This window comes from Lactuca virosa, chromosome 4 (genome assembly GCF_052849685.1).
Source record: "Lactuca virosa cultivar CGN04683 chromosome 4, Lactuca_virosa_CGN04683_v6, whole genome shotgun sequence".
Classification (NCBI taxonomy): domain Eukaryota; kingdom Viridiplantae; phylum Streptophyta; class Magnoliopsida; order Asterales; family Asteraceae; genus Lactuca; species Lactuca virosa.
In genome coordinates this window covers 476,781,493-476,800,532 of record NC_136429.1, presented here as the reverse complement: position 1 = coordinate 476,800,532, position 19,040 = coordinate 476,781,493, and the positions used below count along the sequence as shown (strand labels likewise).

General features: G+C 38.6%; 1 pseudogene; it reads left to right on the top strand.

Annotated features, from left to right (window-relative positions):
• Positions 1 to 18: 18 nt before the first annotated feature.
• LOC145106872 (histone-lysine N-methyltransferase ATX2-like) lies at positions 19 to 2,050 on the top strand (annotated as a pseudogene).
• The last annotated feature ends 16,990 nt before the right edge of the window (positions 2,051 to 19,040 follow it).

The following is a 19,040-nucleotide window of genomic DNA, read 5'->3' as shown; positions in this document are numbered from 1 at the left end:
GGGTTGTTACAAATATAAATGATATATATCTATTTCCATGAAAGGTTCAGCTTATGTCGCCCAGGAGGCACCTGAATGTTCTCCACCCTGTTGCCTTTGTTCAGTTATAGGTACTTGTTTATTAGTTTATAATAATGATAATGATAATGATAATAATATATGATATTGTTTTTTTAGGAGGTGCTATGAAGCCTACAACAGATGGAAGGTGGGCTCATCTAGCATGTGCCATATGGATACCAGGTTCACTTACTGTTTGTTTTTTATATGTCTTGTTTTCAGCTCTTTTAACATTTTATCTCTTTCATAAACATGTTTGTATGATATCAAGAAAATGGAGCCAATTGATGGGCTGAATATAATTAGTAAGGTAATTCCTTTTTCAAGACATTATTTACATGATTACATCTAGTAAACAGAACTCATCATACACAAGAAAGGTAAAGGCCCTTTAAATGATTATTTATTTTCTTATCTATTTAGGATCGGTGGAAGCTTTTCTGCAGCATCTGTGGTGTTCCATATGAAGCTTGTATCCAGGTAACCCCGTGTTATCATTACTTAGATTGCATTGCATTTAACTGTACATTTTTCTATTTATGAATATTGATTCAGTTTTTTTTTTCTTCTTCATATTTCTGGAATCTATATATGCTGCAGTGCTCAAACAATGCATGTTATGTTGCATATCATCCGCTTTGTGCTCGTGCTGCTGGATTTTGTGCTGAGGTAATTGTTTTTACTTTTTCAACAAAGTAATAACTTCATTTCAGTTGGTAACAATTAAATGAGAAATAAGGCAATTTATATTGTGTTTTCCATTATATGTGGTATATAGCTTGCAGATGCGGATAGACTGCAATTGGTTCATATAGATGAGGATGAAGAGAATCAATGCATTCGTCTATTGTCCTTTTGTAAAAGGCATAACCCTAATCCTTCTGTTGAACGTGTTGTTTCTGATTAACATGGGTCAAATATCAAGTCAATGTTCAGATTATGCTCCTCCAGTGAATTCTTCTGGCTGTGCTCGATGCGGTAACTCTTTTGATAATATAATACTTCAATTAAAAATGAAAAGAAGTCAATGTTATGTTAAGCCTCTCTTTTGATTGTTGGAAATGTTTATAGAGCCTTATGATTATTTTGGGAGAAGAGGAAGAAAAGAACCTGAAGTAGTTGGTGTTGCATCTTTGAAGCGAGCATATATGGAGAACAGACCATATTTGGCGGGAGGCTTCTGCCATCATGAGTCCTTAAGCAATGTGTCATCTTCTGATTCTGATTCTCATACAAGCATATTTTCTATGTCTGAGAAGTATATATACATGAGGACAACATTCAGAAAGAGACTTGCATTTGGTAAACTAACTTTCGTATTTGAGCATTTTACTTTGAATATCTACCCAATATAGCATTGTCATCTATCTATATATTGGGTAGGTTTGTAATAAGACAAAATAAATAAATTGATGGTGTGGATTTGCCTTGCTATAGAATGATATCAAAGTACATTGCTATATATCTTGTATATGGTAAAAGAGTTAATGTATCTATCTATGGGCTGTGGCACAGGTAAATCTGGAATACATGGATTTGGCATCTTTACAAAACAACCACACAAAGCAGGAGATATGATAATAAATCCTCACACCTTTCATTTCAAATCCTTCCATTCATTTGTGTATTTGTTACAACTTAGAAGATTGTAATGAATGTATTGCAGGTAATTGAATATACTTGAGAAATTGTATATTTTATTAAAAAAAAATCTTTTAGTGTAAATGCAAGAAATAGCAATTTCAATTTGTATCTTTTGTTGAGCTTTTTCAGCCAAATTGTTATTCAAGAGTTATCAGGGGCACCTGAATGTTCTCCACCCTATTGCAGGTCCTTTTTCCTTTTTACAATTGTTATCTTTCTAATACTCTGTCTGCTTCATGACAGTTACCATGCAAAAACTGTGATAAATAATAAGTTTACTCCTGGAAAGGACTCCATTCAACAAGGATCAGATATTGACATCAAGGGTTCAAACTGTTCTCTTTAGTAAGGTAATTATAGGTTGAAATGAAATAGTCCATTTACTTGAGATTTTTGTGATTTTTACGGAAATAATCGATATTTTAATTTTCAAAATTGAAATCCAAAATGAAGTAATTATTTAGTTATATGGAATATGATCTATGTTATTTGCAAAATATGGTGTTTATCAAACTGTTTGTTGACATTTGCCAAATTGCTTCTATTTGTTAAAATGGTTAATACGTGTTCAAGTATGTATACCAATACATTTTTTGATATAGCGATATAATAATTTATCTATTCCACGAGTTTGTTTGCAAATATTTATCTAGAAACTTGATTAATTTGTTCTATATTTATCTTTATCTTTCGAGTAGGAAGAAGATCCAGAATGGTATTCACGGGCAACCAACTTTATCTTAGAGCCTGTTATAGACTACACTGCAATTTTCTATTCAGGTTATTCTTTTAGAAAGGAAATTATCAAAGGAGAATTTAGTCAAGGGTTTCTTTTGATGTTCTACATGTTTTGTTTTCTATAATAAATATTATGCTCTATTAACAATGTGTTATATTTACTTACTATTGGAATGATTATTTGTATTTGACATATTAGTGCAATGAATTATCTTTATTGTTTATGGTATTTTATTTAGTATTATTAGACTTTTAATGTGTTATTTAATTTGAAAATTAGTAAATCTATCAAAAATATATAATTTTAAAAACATTTAAAATTATGACACGCAAAAATGTGTGTCGTCTTCCTTTATGACAGGGGCTTCCTTGATACGCATTGTGTGTCATAAACACGCGCTTCGTAAGGTTACGACACGCAAATACGTGTCTTCTTCCTTTATGATAGGGCCTTCCTTGATACGCATTGTGTGTCATAACTGCGCGTCGTAAATGCGTGTCATAAATGTGTGTCGTAAATGCGCGTCGTAAATAGACGACGCGCAAAAGCGTGTCGTCTCTCGTTATGACAGGGCCTTCCTTAATAATATTATTTAATTAGTTTTGATCAAGAATTAATTTAGAATTAATTTGGTGATCAAAAAGGAGACTAATTAAATAAATGGGGTTGATTGTGTAAATCATCCATTCTTTTATAGTGGGCTAATGATACATGGTTTATTGGATTGGGCTAAATCCATAAGGTGCTCCATGGATGCTCCATGGAGGTTATAAACCCATGGATCATGGAATATGAAAAGCCATGTCAATTAGGGTTTACATGGTGTAACCCTACTTGTGACACAACTATAAAAGGACCCCATGGGCTACCAAAATCGGCACTATGTGTAGAACAAGAGGGCTAGCCGGTTTTGAGTGATAGTATACTTCTCTCAAAGTTATTCTAATTGTTGTGGTGTTGTGTGAAACATTTGAGGCATCACACTTGAGGTGCTAGGCTCACAAAGTTCTCAAGGAATCCAAGCAACAAAAAGGTATGTTCTTTCTACTAGCTTTTATGTTTCAAAGTTCCCCATGCCATGCTAGTTAGGTTAAGAACCTTGGAAAAACAAATTCTTAGTAAAGCATGGATCCAAGGTTTCTAGGGTTGCATGTACACCTTAGGGGTGTTAGAATGCTCAAAACCCTTTAGTGGTATCAGAGCCTAGACTTGTTTTCTTGATACTTGATGCAAATTGTTGAAAAAACTCAATTTTTCTGCATTCTGTAGCATCAACTCGCCGAGTCCATGGGGGGACTCGACGAGTCGATGTGTTATTTCATCCTATTCGTCGAGTACACTCGACGAGTAGGAGGCCCTGAATGCAGATTTTCGAGTTTTGCTGCTGGAAATGCACTAGAAACATTACCCTAAACTGTCTTGATCATGAAGTTATGGATTACCAAAAGTCTTTCTTTTAAAGTCCATTAATGAACACATAGGTTACATAAAATGAAGAGTCTTTCATTTTAATAAACCATTAACTCATAATTTATGAAAGTTGAAAAGTTTTGAAAGTTACAAAAATTACCCTCAAGTTTTGGAACATGTAAAGTCACCTTAAAAACATTAGTTCCAACCCCTAGAATCTTAAAAGTTAAAATTCAACCCCTATACTTTATAATATTATAAGTTAATAATATATATATATATATATATATATATATATATATATATATATATATATATATATATATATATATATATATATATATATATATATATATATAAGATCAAGTCTTTTTACCGTTAGTAGGCCTCATTCACGAAGCCGGTCTATAAGAGGGGTATAAGGTTGTTGCCTATAAAATGGCAGCTTAATGGGTGTCCACTCTCACCCACCGCTTCCTTGACTGGTGGAGGGTCGTTAGCCGAACGGGTAAGACAATGACTTTAATCCACATTAAAAGTATGATGATTATAAAGTAACTAAATGTTTTATAAATTCCTAATCTTAGTTACTTTAGGAAAATGTGAATATGGTGCTAACCCATGAACTTACACTTTGCACTTTGCTTAAGTCGTTAGTGGAGCATGCGTGGTTAACCGACACACTAACCTGGACTTAACAAGGTAGGCAAAGGGTGGCTTAAGGTTTATCATATATGGGTGGAGCGTGTGTGGTTAACCAATACATCGGTTAGGTCATAAACATTAAGAGTACCAAGTAATTTGCATGGTTAATTCACACCTTGTTTTGTGATCCTCGGCATCCCAGTCACAAAACCTGAAGGGCACAATCGAGATTGAAACATGTCATTGAAAAGTTCAATGAATCTCAAAAGAAGCTAGGAGTTTCAAAACCAATTAAAACCTAATAATTTATTTCGTTTTTCATGGTGGAAATTGGTGAATCGTCATTCACCTACCTTCAAATATTTTATAGCTTGGATTACGGCATCCCTCTTCTAATTTATAAAATATTGTGTTGGGTCCTAGCCTTAATATTACATTTGGGTGTCTTATTAAGGACTATCTCTATATCTAATCTAAACTCGTCCTTATTCTTTTTCAGATGTCTTCCAACAATGCTGGTTCTGGATCAAACCCTATCGACTCATTCTCTCTCATGAACCTTTGTGGGAGAGTCATCTTCAATGGATCCAACTTTATGGATTGGATCAGAAACATCAGGATGGTCACTCTGTATGAGGACAAGGAATATGTCCTCGACAAGGAGCTTAAGGAACTTGATGAGTCGTCTGCTACTCCAGAAGAGGTCGCTGAATTCCGAGCACATGAGAGAGATGCCACTAAGGTGGCATGTATCATGTTGGCCACGATGACAGCCGAGCTCTAAAAGTCCTATGAGGACTTTTATCCATTTGAGATGCACCAGGATTTGATGGACATATACCATCAGAGTGCTCGTCAAGAGCGATATGAAATCATCTCCTCCATGATAACAACCCGGATGAAGGATGGTGAACCCATCACGGGCCACATGTAGAAAATGCAAAGATTCGTGGACCCTTTGCTGAAATTGAATGTGAACTTCCCCGAGGAGTTGGCAATTGACATCATTTTGCACTCCTTACCTTCGTATTATGATCAATTCCGAATGACATACCACATGAACAAGGAGGAAGTTACACTCAGCAAACTTCAAGGACTTCTGAAGACCGCCGAAAGTGGTCTTATAGGTAAATCGGTTGTTACTACTTCTACTCCTACCAACGCCCCTATTCTGGCTATCGGGAAAGGTAAAGGGAAGAAGAGGAAGAGCCCTTCGAAGGGTACCAAGGGAAAGTCCCTTGATGGTTCCTCTTCAAGTGGAACCAAAAGAGGTTTTGTCACTCCTTCAGCCAACCCTAATGAGGCTGAATGCTTCTATTGCCATGAAAAGGCGGACTGGAAGCCAAACTGCCCAAAGTACTTGCAAGATGTTAAGGATGGGAAAGTGAAACCCAACCATGCATGTATTTACACTATATTGTCTAATAACTCACCATATTCTAATTCTTGGGTCCTTGATACAGGTTGTGGTATTCACATATGTTATAATTTGTAGGGACTAAGAAGAAGTGAGAATGTTGAGCATGGGAAGATAAACTTGATCATGGGGAATAGGAAAGTTACACCTGTCACCAAGATTGGAGTTTATTCTTTGTTGCTAAGTAGTGGGTTAACATTAGATTTGAATAAATGTTGTTACTCGTCTGAAATGGCGAGAAAGATTATTTCCTTTCATAGTTTGTACAAACAAGGTTTTACCTTTTCGTTTGATAATGAATGTGGTGGTATTAATGCTTTCTTTAATAATGTTCTTTATTTTAAAGCATTACCTTGTGATGGTGTCTATGAAACTGTGTCGGTTGTAGATAACCTAGGAAATAATGTGTTGTGTATCGATTCTTCCACTAACTTGGATAAAGCATCATTATGGCATTGTCGTCTTGGACATGTGAGCAAGAAACGCATAGGCCAACTCCAAAAGGATGGAGTCTTGGAGTCATTTGAACTAAAGTCGGATGATAGTTGTGATTCTTGTTTGCTTGGGGAAATGACAAAGTCACCCTTCACTGGTACGTGTGCTAGGGATGAGGGTTTGTTGGCTCTCATACATACTGATGTGTGTGAACCCTTCAGAACCGCCACAAGGGATGCTAACCGCCTCTATGTGACTTTTATTGATGATTATAGTAGATATGGATATGTCTACTTAATCAAGCATAAGTCAGAAACCTTTGATAAGTTCAAAGAGTTTAAACAGGAAGTGGAGAATCAGCTGGGTAGGAACATTAAGATGCTTCGATCCGATCGAGGTGGTGAGTATCTTAGTACAGAGTTCCTTGACTATCTTAAGGAATGTGGGATTGTCTCACAATTGATACCTCCCAGGACACCACAGCTTAATGGTGTGGCTGAGAGGCGTAATCGAACCTTGTTGGATATGGTTCGTTCCATGATGAGTTGAGCTTCGCTACCAATCTCATTTTGGGGGTATGCCTTAGAGACTGCCGCCCATATCCTTAATCTAGTCCCTACCAAAAAGGTTGCCAAAACACCTCACGAGATGTGGACTGGAAAAGTTCCCAATCCGGACCACATCAAGATTTGGGGTTGCGAGGCTTTCGTGAGGTGCGAGACTCACGATCCGCTCGAACCTCAAAGTGAGAGGTGTATTTTCATCGGCTACCCACATAAATCCTTTGTTTACCTCTTCTACAGACCCAGTGATAATGTGGTCTTTGTAGCAAGAAGAGGAGTCTTTCGCGAGAGAGAGTTCATAATCCAAGGAAATAGTGGGAGGAAAATTGACCTTAAATAAATTCAAGAGTCAAGTGGTGAAGGAACCTCAAACCCTAGCAATTAACCTGAGGAGGAACCTCATGTCGATCCAACTGACGAGCCCATACCTCTAAGGCGTTCCACGAGAGTTAGGAATGCACCTGAGCATTACTATGGTTTCCATATTACTATGGAAGGTGATACACTTATCAGTGATAACATACTGGTAAGTCTGGATGAACCTAACAGCTACACGGAAGCCATGGCAGGCCCTAAGGCTGCTAAATGGAAAGAGGCTATGGACAGCGAGATACAGTCAATGTATGACAATCAAGTTTGGAACTTGGTTGACAATGTACCAGGTCGTAATACAGTCGAGTGCAAATGGATCTTCAAGAAGAAGGCCGACATGGATGGTAATGTACACACTTATAAGGCACGACTGGTTGCAAAGGGCTTTTCTCAAACTTCGGTAGTTGATTATGATGAGACCTTTTCACCAGTAGCAAAGATCAAGTCTATTAGGGTTATGTTAGCCATTGCTGCATTTCATGATTATGAAATATGGCAAATGGATGTCAAAACCGCTTTCCTTAATGGAAGGTTGGCTGAGGATGTTACATGAGTCAGCCAAAGGGTTTGTCAGTACAGAGTACCCTAATAGAGTGTGTAAGCTTGAGAAATCCATCTATGGATTGAAATAAGCACCTCACAGATGGAATCTTTGTTTCGATGAGAAAGTCAAAGAGTTTGGCTTTTCGAGGAGCGAAGATGAATCTTGTGTATATGTCAGGGCTAGTTGGAGTATAGTTAGCTTTTTGGTATTGTATGTGGATGACATACTACTCATAGGAAATGACATCCCAACTCTGCAGGAAGTGAAGTCATGGCATGGGAAGTGTTTCGCTATGAAGGACCTTGGAGAAGCTGCCAATATCCTAGGGATAAGGATTTTGAGAGACAGGAGTAACAGACTAATTGGACTTAGTCAGAGTACCTACTTGGATAAGGTGCTGAATAGGTTCAGCATGCAGAATTCCAAGAAAGGAGAGTTACCGATCTAGAGTAACGCCAGATTGAGTAAGACTCAGAGCCCGAGTACAGAGGCTGAGATAGTTGAGATGAGTCGAGTACCGTATGCTTCCGTTGTAGGCTCGATCATGTATGCTATGACTTGTACTCGTCATGATGTGGCTTTTGCCTTGAGCATGGTCAGAAGATATCAGGGGAACCCTGGCAAGGCTCACTGGACTGCGGTAAAGAACATTCTCAAGTACCTGCGGTGGACTAAGGACTGGGTGCTTACCCTCGGTGGGAGTGATGAATTGAGAGTAGTAGGGTATAGTGATGCTAGCTTTCAGAATGATAGGGATAATTTCCGCTCTCAGTCAGGCTGGGTCTTTACCTTAAACGGAGGAGCAATTACTTCGAAAAGTTCCAAGTAGGAGACAGTGGCTGATTCAACTTGCGAATCAGAGTATATTGTGGCAAGCAAGGCAGCAGAGGAGGCTATATGGCTAAAAACCTTCATTTGAGACCTTGGAGTTGTACCAGCTATAAAGGAGCCTATGGAGATTTTCTGTGATAGTGAAAGTGCAGTTGCCTTAGCCAAGGAACGAAGGGATCACGGAAGATCCAGACACATCGACAGAAAATACCATTTCATCAGACATCGAATAGAAGAAGGACTCTTCATGGCAAAGAGGGTATCATCAGATGAGAACCCAACAGATCCCCTCACGAAGGTACTGGGTAGGGTTAAGCATCTTCAGCATGTGAGGCGCATAGGGCTAAAGGATGATATTAGTTTTAGAAATTAGATAGCTTTGAAATTTGTAAAGTGTAATTGACATTTGATGATAAAGAAAAGTTGTTGTTTATTTATAAGTAAAGTGTTGCTATCTTCTGTCAATCGTTTACTATCATTTCATTTTGCATGTTTTGACTTCCAGAATAATTATGTTATGGTATATCATATTATTCAAATTCTCCATAGTCATTCATATGTTGGAAGTAGATATGAATTAAGATTGTCATGAAGCTGGCTTGTAGATGTCCGACATGTTGGACATAGCAAGGGTTGCTACAACGTTCATGAGTGCTCGTAAGTTCTGAGTATTGGATCCAACCCACACTCACTTGTATCACTTCATGGAATTTATCTCAAGTGATCTTGAGACGGTAATATCATATAAGTCTTCAAACCTAGAGATATGAGTTGTTGACTATGACTTGGTTATACATTGATTGTACGAAAGTGCATTGGTAACTCGATGTTATAAAATGTGCCTTTGTGTATAATTCAACAAGTAGTAGAACAAGCATATGAGTCGAAGTTTATCTGTTCCTTCTTGGATTAGAAGCGATATCTGGGCCCCTCGATGATTTTGCTGTGACCTATACTGAGCCCGGTCAGAACTAAATTGATGTGTTCCATTAAGTTCTATGTCAAACAAATCGGAAATCGGGAAACAAACTGATGGGCAATAAGTACGACATTGTTCCATGTATTTTTCCGGCTGGTATCTAGAACAAAGGATTATATGATCACTTATCTTAAATGATGTATCATCATCATCTCAGTTCTGCGAGACTTTGAAAGAGCTACGATTGTTGATCGGTTTCTAAAGTCATTCTTGCAGTTATAGTTATTAGACTTATCCAAGTGGGAGACTGTTGGATTAGGTGTCTAAGTTCATAACTAGTTCTGGAATGTACTTGACCCGGTTAGCATGGTCTATTTGGGTTACATGGCATTGCAACATTTGGATAGACTAAATGAGAGAACAGACACTTATGGTTTATTAATATATTATAAGTTCTAATATATTAATAATATTATTTAATTATTTTTTATCAAGAATTAATTTAGAATTAATTTGGTAATCAAAAAGGAGACTAATTAAATAAATGGGGTTGATTGTGTAAATCATCCATTCTTTTATAGTGGGCTAATGATCCATGGTTTATTGAATTGGGCTAAATCCACAAGGTGCTCCATGGATGCTCCATGGAGGTTATAAACCCATAGATCATGGAATATGAAAAGCCATGTCAACTAGGATTTACATGGTGTAACCCTACTTGTGACACAACTATAAAAGGACCCCATGGGAGCACTATGTGTAGAACAAGAGGGCTAGCCGATTTTGAGTGATAGTGTACTTCTCTAAAAGTTATTCTAAGTGTTGTGGTGTTGTGTGAAACATTTGAGGCATCACACTTGAGGTGCTAGGCTCACAAATTTCTCAAGGAATCCAAGCAACAAAAAGGTATGTTCTTTCTACTAGCTTTTATGTTTCAAAGTTCCCCATGCCATGCTAGTTAGGTTTAGAACCTTGAAAAAACAAATTGGCATGCATCTTAGTAAAACATAGATCCAAGGTTTCTAGGGTTGCATGTACACCTTAGGAGTGTTAGAATGCTCAAAACACTTCAACAAGGGCATAATTTCAGATCTTGACTTCCCAAGGCCTTATGGACATAAAGCGTCAAGCTTTATGAAGTTTTAGCCCTTCTCCATGTCCAAAACGTTCTCCTAATGATATTTATGAGTGTTTTAGCTTCATAGAACCTTGCATGCACGTAAAGTTAGAAACTTTACGTGATAGCAGCACCCTAGGAGCATAGATCTACTGTTTGGAGCTTTGGATCAGATTAAAATCGTCTGAATGAGTGATGCACTAAATGGGACTCGACGAGTTGCATGGTCGACTCGACGAGTCGGATGAAGATGTCCTAAGAATACTTTCTGCATGGACTCGGCGCGTCTTTGAGACGACTCGACGGGTCAGAAGGGGTTTCCCCGACTTTCGGACACGCTTGAACTCGATGAGTTTCCTGGAAACTCAGCAAGTAGAATATGGTTTTATGACTATGTGAGTTCTGGAGGAACTCGACGAGTCAGTATATGGTACTCGGCGAGTCAGGTCAACATGGACTGTTGACCTTGACCGTTGACTTTAACTTTGACCATGTTTGACTTTTGAGGGTATTTGGTAAATTGGGTATTTATGGAAACGGATCATTGGTGGTTATAGGTGTTGGTGTTTGGGCTTGTATTTCGGGAGCTCGATTTCGTGGTTCAGTTCGGCATTGTAAGGTGAGTTCTCCTCACTATATCAACAGGATCTACGGCACCAAGGTCGGCCCTTTATGATTTACATCCTGGTTTAGGATGGTTGTTATGTTATTGACATGTTAGATTTCATCCTGGTTTTAGAATGGTTGCTATGCTAGTAATCTGTTAGATTTCATCCTGGTTTTAGGATGGTTGCTATGCTAGTAATCTGTTAGATTGGCATCTTGGTTGTAGGATGGTTGCTATATTAGAAATCGGTTAGATCAGTATCCTGGTTATAGGATGTTTGCCATGATAGTGATCTATTAGATCTGTATGACTATCTGTTATTGCATGCTAGTGTATGATATTTATGTGCACATGTTTATTGGCTTGGGGAACGGGTTGAGGCAGGTCTTGCTGTGTGCAGTAGGCGAAGACAGCCTGGGCGGACCGGGTAGACTGCAGGCTTGGGCCGGGAAAATCTAGTCAGGCCAAAGGCCCAGCGAGCGATCCGGATAGGCTGAAGGCCCCGAGGAGCACGGCCCAGACGTGCCGAGGGCTCGGAGAGCGGTCCCGATAGACTAACGACCGGGATTCGTTCCAGTCAGACTGATGGCTCATTATGCATGTTGTTTGCTTATATGTTATATGATATGGTTATATCGGTATGGCGTTGGTATTTTGGGGGTAACTCACTAAGCCTTCGAGCTTACATTTATAGATTATTGTTTTAGGTACTTCTGATGATGGCAGGAAGACGAAGGCGTGATCCTACCGCTCCTCACACTTTATGATTTTATGTTTTGATTCTGGGATACTCTGACAATATACTATTTTGAAAATAAGTTTTGTAATAATCATGGGTTTTGAAATGCTTTAAAAAGTTTAAATTTGGCATGATTTTTATGAATGTTACAAGTTGGTATCAGAGCCTTGGTTTGAGTGAATTGGAGGAAACACTCGTGTGTCTCCAGTCTCAAACTGAGGACAAGATTTTAAAACGATTTTCTTAAAATGTTTTCAAAATAATAAAGGAGGATGCAAGTGTACGATCAGCTGGAGCTCGCGGATAGACCCCAAAATACCATACAGTTATTTGATTATGTGATATGTTATAACAACATGCTAGTACTAGGCTAGGGATCTTCAGGAATTGCATGATAGAATTGCCTGATTGTATGATGTCTGATAGCCTAGGGTTTTCCTTATATGAAATTAATATGATGTAATGCCCGTGTTTCTAGGCTAGGCATTAATATTGACATGATAGTCTAGGTTAAACTTTGTGACTCATTTTGGAGAAATGAAAAGGAATTATGTGAATATTATGTGTTTTATGTGTTTTATGCTTAATTATTAAGGTTTAATTAATTAAGACTAAAAATGAGCGTCGAAAATAAATATTAGATAAAGCCGATATTTATTAAGAAAGTTGTAGTGGTCGTGACAAGGATTACGGATATATAAAGAATGCCGAAATCCGAGCTATAACGAAGAAGTTATGACATGTCGAAGTTTCGCGACAAACCGACACAGTGCCGAATGTCATAAAAAGTGGGTTTTTGATAAACTACTTTTTAGCCTTGGTGATCTAAACGAAAGTCGTAGTGTTCGTTAAACCGAGAGTATGTATAAAAAGAACACCCAAATCTGACTTCGCATGAGGAAGTTATGATTTTTCTAAGTTTCAGCTTAGCAGTAGACAGCTAAAAACTCGAATTTTAGATCGAGTGATTTTTAGCCGACACAACCTAAACGAGAATTGAAGGTCTCGTCAATAGTAGCACAACGGTAAAAAGTCTGACAAAAACGGACGTCGAATGAAGAAGTTATGAGTTTTTAACGGATTTCATGTCCCAGTCTGTTAAAAATAATAGTATAAAAATTAAAATCAAAATTAGCCGACGAAGTCTAAACGAAAGTTGTAGAGCGTAATTTTACCTACGCATGCATATAAAGAACGTCAAAAACGGAGCTGGTATGCGAAAGTTATGGATTTTAGAAGGTTTTGGCACAAAATTCGAGAAATTTCGCATGGATGAGCTTCACCCGGAAATGCCACGTCACCTTCGCTCGTAGCACGCCACGTGTCCGAATTGCTGAGTCACCCGAGGCCAGCTGGAGAGGCGTGTCGCTTCCTGATTCGACCGAAGTCTCGGCCCTCGCACATCCGACGCGTGTGCACCCCCGTGTCCGAAGCACGTGAGTCATCCGAAGCAGGTGAGTCATCCGGAGCTGGACCAATCTGAAGACAACACCTGTCCAAGCCTCGCACCGCCTTTAGCCTCCGAACCTTGCAGACTGCGACGCGTATCTTCTTCTCACTGCTTCGGGTCCGAACCTCGGCCCTATATATAGAAGGCTTGCGAGCCTTCCCGGGTACTTTTGGAAAATTGGCAATTTTGGCTCCTTTTTCAATATTTTGGCTATTTTCACATCCCCCGATGCCCCAAAATCATTTCCAACGCCCGGAACACGTCCCGGAGTGCCCGAGAAGCCCGGGAAATTTATTTTTTCGGTTTCGAAGCCCGACCCTCGCAGAGCCCAGTTTCTCAATAAAACTCCCGGTTTTATTAGAAACGATCGTTTTAGGCAACGAAGTGCTGCCCGGTTATCGTTAAATCATGTGAGTGTATAGTCACTTTCATCTTAAACATAGATATGAAGTATTTTATATAAAATACGTGCTATGTGTATATATGTTGTTTGTTTATTTTAGATGGATGTCGAATGAATGTTTTATACATATTTAAAATGATTTAAAATGTATATATATTTTATCTTCAAATATGTTGGGTAAAACATGGGTAGATAAAGAATGAGGGATAAAAGTACAATATAGATGTACGTTGGTAGCTATGAATTTAGTACAGCATAGATGTACGTTGGTAGCTATGTATTTAGTACGTTGGTAGCTATGGACTTAGTGCATGTGGTATAAACATTGGCGACGATGTGACTTCGTGCCTATTAGATAAATCCTGGCGACGATGTGACTTCGTGCCTATTCGACATAAATTGCTGAGGGAAAGCAATGTTGTCACCCCGGTGTTTGTTTTATTTGACATAAATTGCTGAGGGAAAGCAATGTTGTCACCCCGGTGTTTGTTTTATTTGACATATATTGCTGAGGGAAAGCAATGTTGTCACCCTGGTGTTTGTTTTATTTGACATAAATTGCTGAGGGAAAGCAATGTTGTCATCCCGGTGTTTGTTTTATTTGACATAAATTGCTGAGGGAAAGCAATGTTGTCACCCCGGTGTTCGTTTTATTTGACATAAATTGCAGAAGAAAGCAATGTTATCACCCTATTGGTTGTCTTATTTGACATAAATTGCTGAGGAAAGCAATGTTGTCACCTTATTGGTTGTTTTATGTTAGGTTGTCTTGTTTGACATAAATTGCTGAAGAAAGCAAAGTTGTCACCCCGATGGTTGCCTTATTTGACATAAATTGCTAAGGAACCTCCGAAGCAATGTTGTCACCTCTAATGAAAATCCTTAGGCTAGGTCCCTTGTGATAGTTGTTTTAGGGACGTAAGGTGAGGATAACGGGAACGGGTAATTAGGGTTGTTTTTGGTTGATGAAATTAATAAATTATTTGTTGATTGATAAAGTTAAAGAGTTAATTATTTATTGTGGGTTGAAAACCCTATATGCTCACCAGACTTCCAAGCCTGACCCACTCAGCTTTTTATATTACAGGTAGTGGACCCCGAGCATAGTCGGATGATGACGATGAGTGATTTTTGTATTATAGGCCAGTAGCTATAAATAACTGTTGTAAGGCTTATAATGTCTTGTTTATGCTTTTGATCTGTATCGGAACATGACATCCCGAGCTTTTGATATAAAAAGGAAATTATATATTTCTTAAAGAAAGGTTTTGACAAACTTTTATCATGTTTTGTTTTGGGAACAAATTCCGCAACATCTTTAAAAAGGATTACTCTGATTTTATTTTAAAAAGCATAAACGAAATCGGTCTTTTCTGGCCCTGAAATTGGGGATGTCACAGTTGGTATCAGAGCATTAGTTTAATCGAACTAGGAATTTGTAGGATTTCTAGACTTAAACTTAGAATGCTAAGCGATGATTGTGAGATGAGTTTCTGCTATATTTTAAACACGAGCACTAGTTTATTTTAGGAAAGATGCCTAAAATGCGTTTATGTGCTAAATGCTATATGTTTGTCATATATGCCATTATTTATTCGGATCTATGGTCTGTTGCCGACCGGATCTGGAAACTTTATGTGTTTAGGATTCTAAGCGTATGACTACGATATTAGAACTAGCATGTAAGCGTTTTGAAGTGATAAGGAGATTTATACGTCTATCGTAAATAAATCTTTCCTATCTTAAATTCTCGCCCGGTACACCGAACGTATGTTTGGGTGTACAAAACGTTATCGTGAAGACTTTGAGAGAATTGAGTAGATGGAGGAAATGAAAAGCTTATAATAGTGAATGATACCTATCAAAAGATATCTTAAGAGTGGTGTCTTGCCTTTAGAGTATGTCTGATAAAATAACAGAATGTTTAGAGGGGTACGGTACGTCTGAAGTACACCTCCGATTGGCAGGATGATGGAATGGTTGGTGTAATTCTTGAAGTTATTCCATCGTCTGGAATTTCCATCACCAACCAAGTTGAAGTAGAATTGATGATTCAAGATACACGTGGAAGAAGTCCTAGTAGAGTCTAGGAAAATTTAATGATTACTTGGACACATTCGTATGTGTTAAATTGTTTAGTGATTTTAGCACTTGAGGACTGCGAGACAGTACTTGGGACGAGTATGAGTAAGTGTGAATAGTAGTAGAGATCTATACTACTGGAAGCACAGGACTCACACTTGGATCAGGGAAAGTCACAAGGTTACCAAGGAACTAGTAATTGATTCCATCTTATTCTAGTCTGTCGTTACCATCGTTTCGGTAATGACTAAGAAGATGATTGTTATTCCGACCCTAGTGGTCATATAAAATTGAGTCCGACTATGATGAGTTTGTTACGTGGTTCAGAGAACCAAGTTCGATGTAGTAGTTGACTTAAGCCGAATTGAAGTAAAGGATGATCAAAGTCATCAATAGAAGTATCGCGTTCGTTGTTAAAGAAGTTGGGTTAGGTTGTGTTCTGACCCAAAGGGATAAAGTGATAGCGTATGCATTAAGACAATTGAAGGAGCATGAAAAGAACTACCCCACTCACGATCTGGAGTTGGCAGTGGTAGTATTCGCCTTAAATATAGGGAGGCACTATCTTTATGGTACTAAATGCAAACTTTTCACTGATCATAAGAGTCTTCAATATCTCTTTAATCAGAAGGAATTGAACATGAGGCAACGACGCTGGCTAGAGTTACTCAAGGTTTTGGAGAAATCTACAAGAGGAATTGGGTACCAAGTTGTGTTTGAGTACAGCTTACCATCCTCAAACCGATGGTCAGAACGAACGAACGATTCAAACATTGGAGGATATGCTGAGAGCATGTACCCTGGAATTCCAAGGTAACTGGGGTAAACACTTACCTCTAGTAGAATTTTCCTATAATGATAGTTTCCACTCGAACATCTAGATGGCACCTTATCACGCTTTGTATGGAGAAAAGTGTCGAACGCCGTCATGTTGACTGGAAGCTGGAGAAAAGCAGTTTGTGGGACCTGAAATAGTCCATCAGACTGCTGAAAAGTTGAAAGTGATTAAGGAAAGGATGCTAGCAGCTCAAGATCGACAAAAGAGTTATGCTGACAAGAAAAGACAACCGATATCCTTCGAAGTTGGAGATTCGGTTTTACTTAAAGTCTCGTCGTGGAAGGGACTTATAAGATTTGGTAAAAGGGGAACTTGAGTCCAAGGTTTATTAGACCATTTAAAGTTCTTCAGAGGATCGGGAATCAAGCTTACAAGCTAGAATTACCGGAAGAACTGGAGGGTATTCATAACACCTTTCATGTGTGTTATTTGAGGAAGTTCACGGGAGATGTGCCCGATATAATTCTCATTTCTGAATTAAGGTTGGATGAAAACAAGAGGTTAATTGGAGAACCTGAGGCAATCGTTGACCGTAGTGCTAAGAAGTTGTAACGTAAGATGGTCAATTTAGTGCTTGTGCGTTGGAAACATACGAATGGGCCAAATATGACCTGGGAAACGGAGAGTGACATGATGAGTCGCTACCCGTAGTTGTTTGTCAATGTGTGATTCCGGGGACGGAATCATTCTAAGGGGGAGAGAATTGTAATGCCCGTGTTTCTAGGCTAGGCATTAATATTGACATGTTAGTCTAGGTTAACCTTTGTGACTCATTTTGGAGAAATGAAAAGGAATTATGTGAATATTATGTGTTTTATGTGTTTTATGCTTAATTATTAGGGTTTAATAAATTAAGACTAAAAATGAGCGTCGAAAATAAATATTAGATAAAGCCGATATTTATTAAGAAAATTTTAATGGTCGTGACAAGGATTACGGATATATAAAGAATGCCGAAATCCGAGTTATAATGACGAAGTTATGACCTGTCGAAGTTTCGCGACAAACCGGCACGGTGCCGAATGTCGTAAAAAGTGGGTTTTTTGATAAACTACTTTTTAGCCTTGGTGATCTAAACGAAAGTCGTAGTGTTCGTTAAACTGAGAGTATGTATAAAAAGAACGCCCAAATCTGACTTCGCATGAGGAAGTTATGATTTTTCTAAGTTTCAGCTTAGTAGTAGACAGCTAAAAACTCGAATTTTAGATTGAATGATTTTTAGCCGATACAACCTAAACGAGAATTGAAGGTCTCGTCAATAGTAGCACAACGGTAAAAAGTCTGACAAAAACGGACGTCGGATGAAGAAATTATGAATTTTTAACGGATTTCTTGTCCCAGTCTGTTAAAAATAATAATATAAAAATTAAATTCAAAATTAGCCGCTGAAGTCTAAACGAAAGTTGTAGAGCGTAATTTTACCTACGCGTGCATATAAAGAACATCAAAAACGGAGCTTGTATTCGAAAGTTATGAATTTTAGAAGATTTTGGCACAAAATTCGAGAAATTTCACATGGATGAGCTTCACCCGGAAATGCCACGTCACCTTCGCTTGTAGCACGCCACGTGTCCGAATTGCTGAGTCACCAGAGGCCAGCTGGCGAGGCGTGTCGCTTCCTGATTCGACCAAAGTCTCGGCCCTCGCACATCCGACGCGTGTGCACCCCCGTGTCCGAAGCAGGTGAGTCATCCGAAGCAGGTGAGTCATCCGGAGTTCGACCTATCCGAAGACAACACCTGGCCGAGCCTCGCACCGCCTTTAGCCTCCGAACCTCGCAGGCTGCGACGCGTGTCTTCTTCTCACTGCTTCGGGTCCGAACCTCGGCCCTATATATAGAAGGCTTGTGAGCCTTCCCGGGTAGTTTTGGAAAATTCGCAATTTTGGCCCCTTTTTCAATATTTTGGCTATTTTCACATCCCCCGATGCCCCGAGATCATTTCCAACGCCCGGAACACGTCTCGGAGTGCCCGAGAAGCCCGGGAAATTTATTTTTCGGTTTCGAAGCCCGACCCTCGCTGAGGCCGATTTTTCAATAAAACTCCCGGTTTTATTAGAAACGATCGTTTTAGGCAACGAATTGCTGCTCGGTTATCGTTAAATCATGTGAGTGTATAGTCACTTTCATCTTACACATAGATATGAAGTATTTTATATAAAATACGTGCTATGTGTATATATGTTGTTTGTTTATTTGAGATGGATGTCGAATGAATGTTTTATAC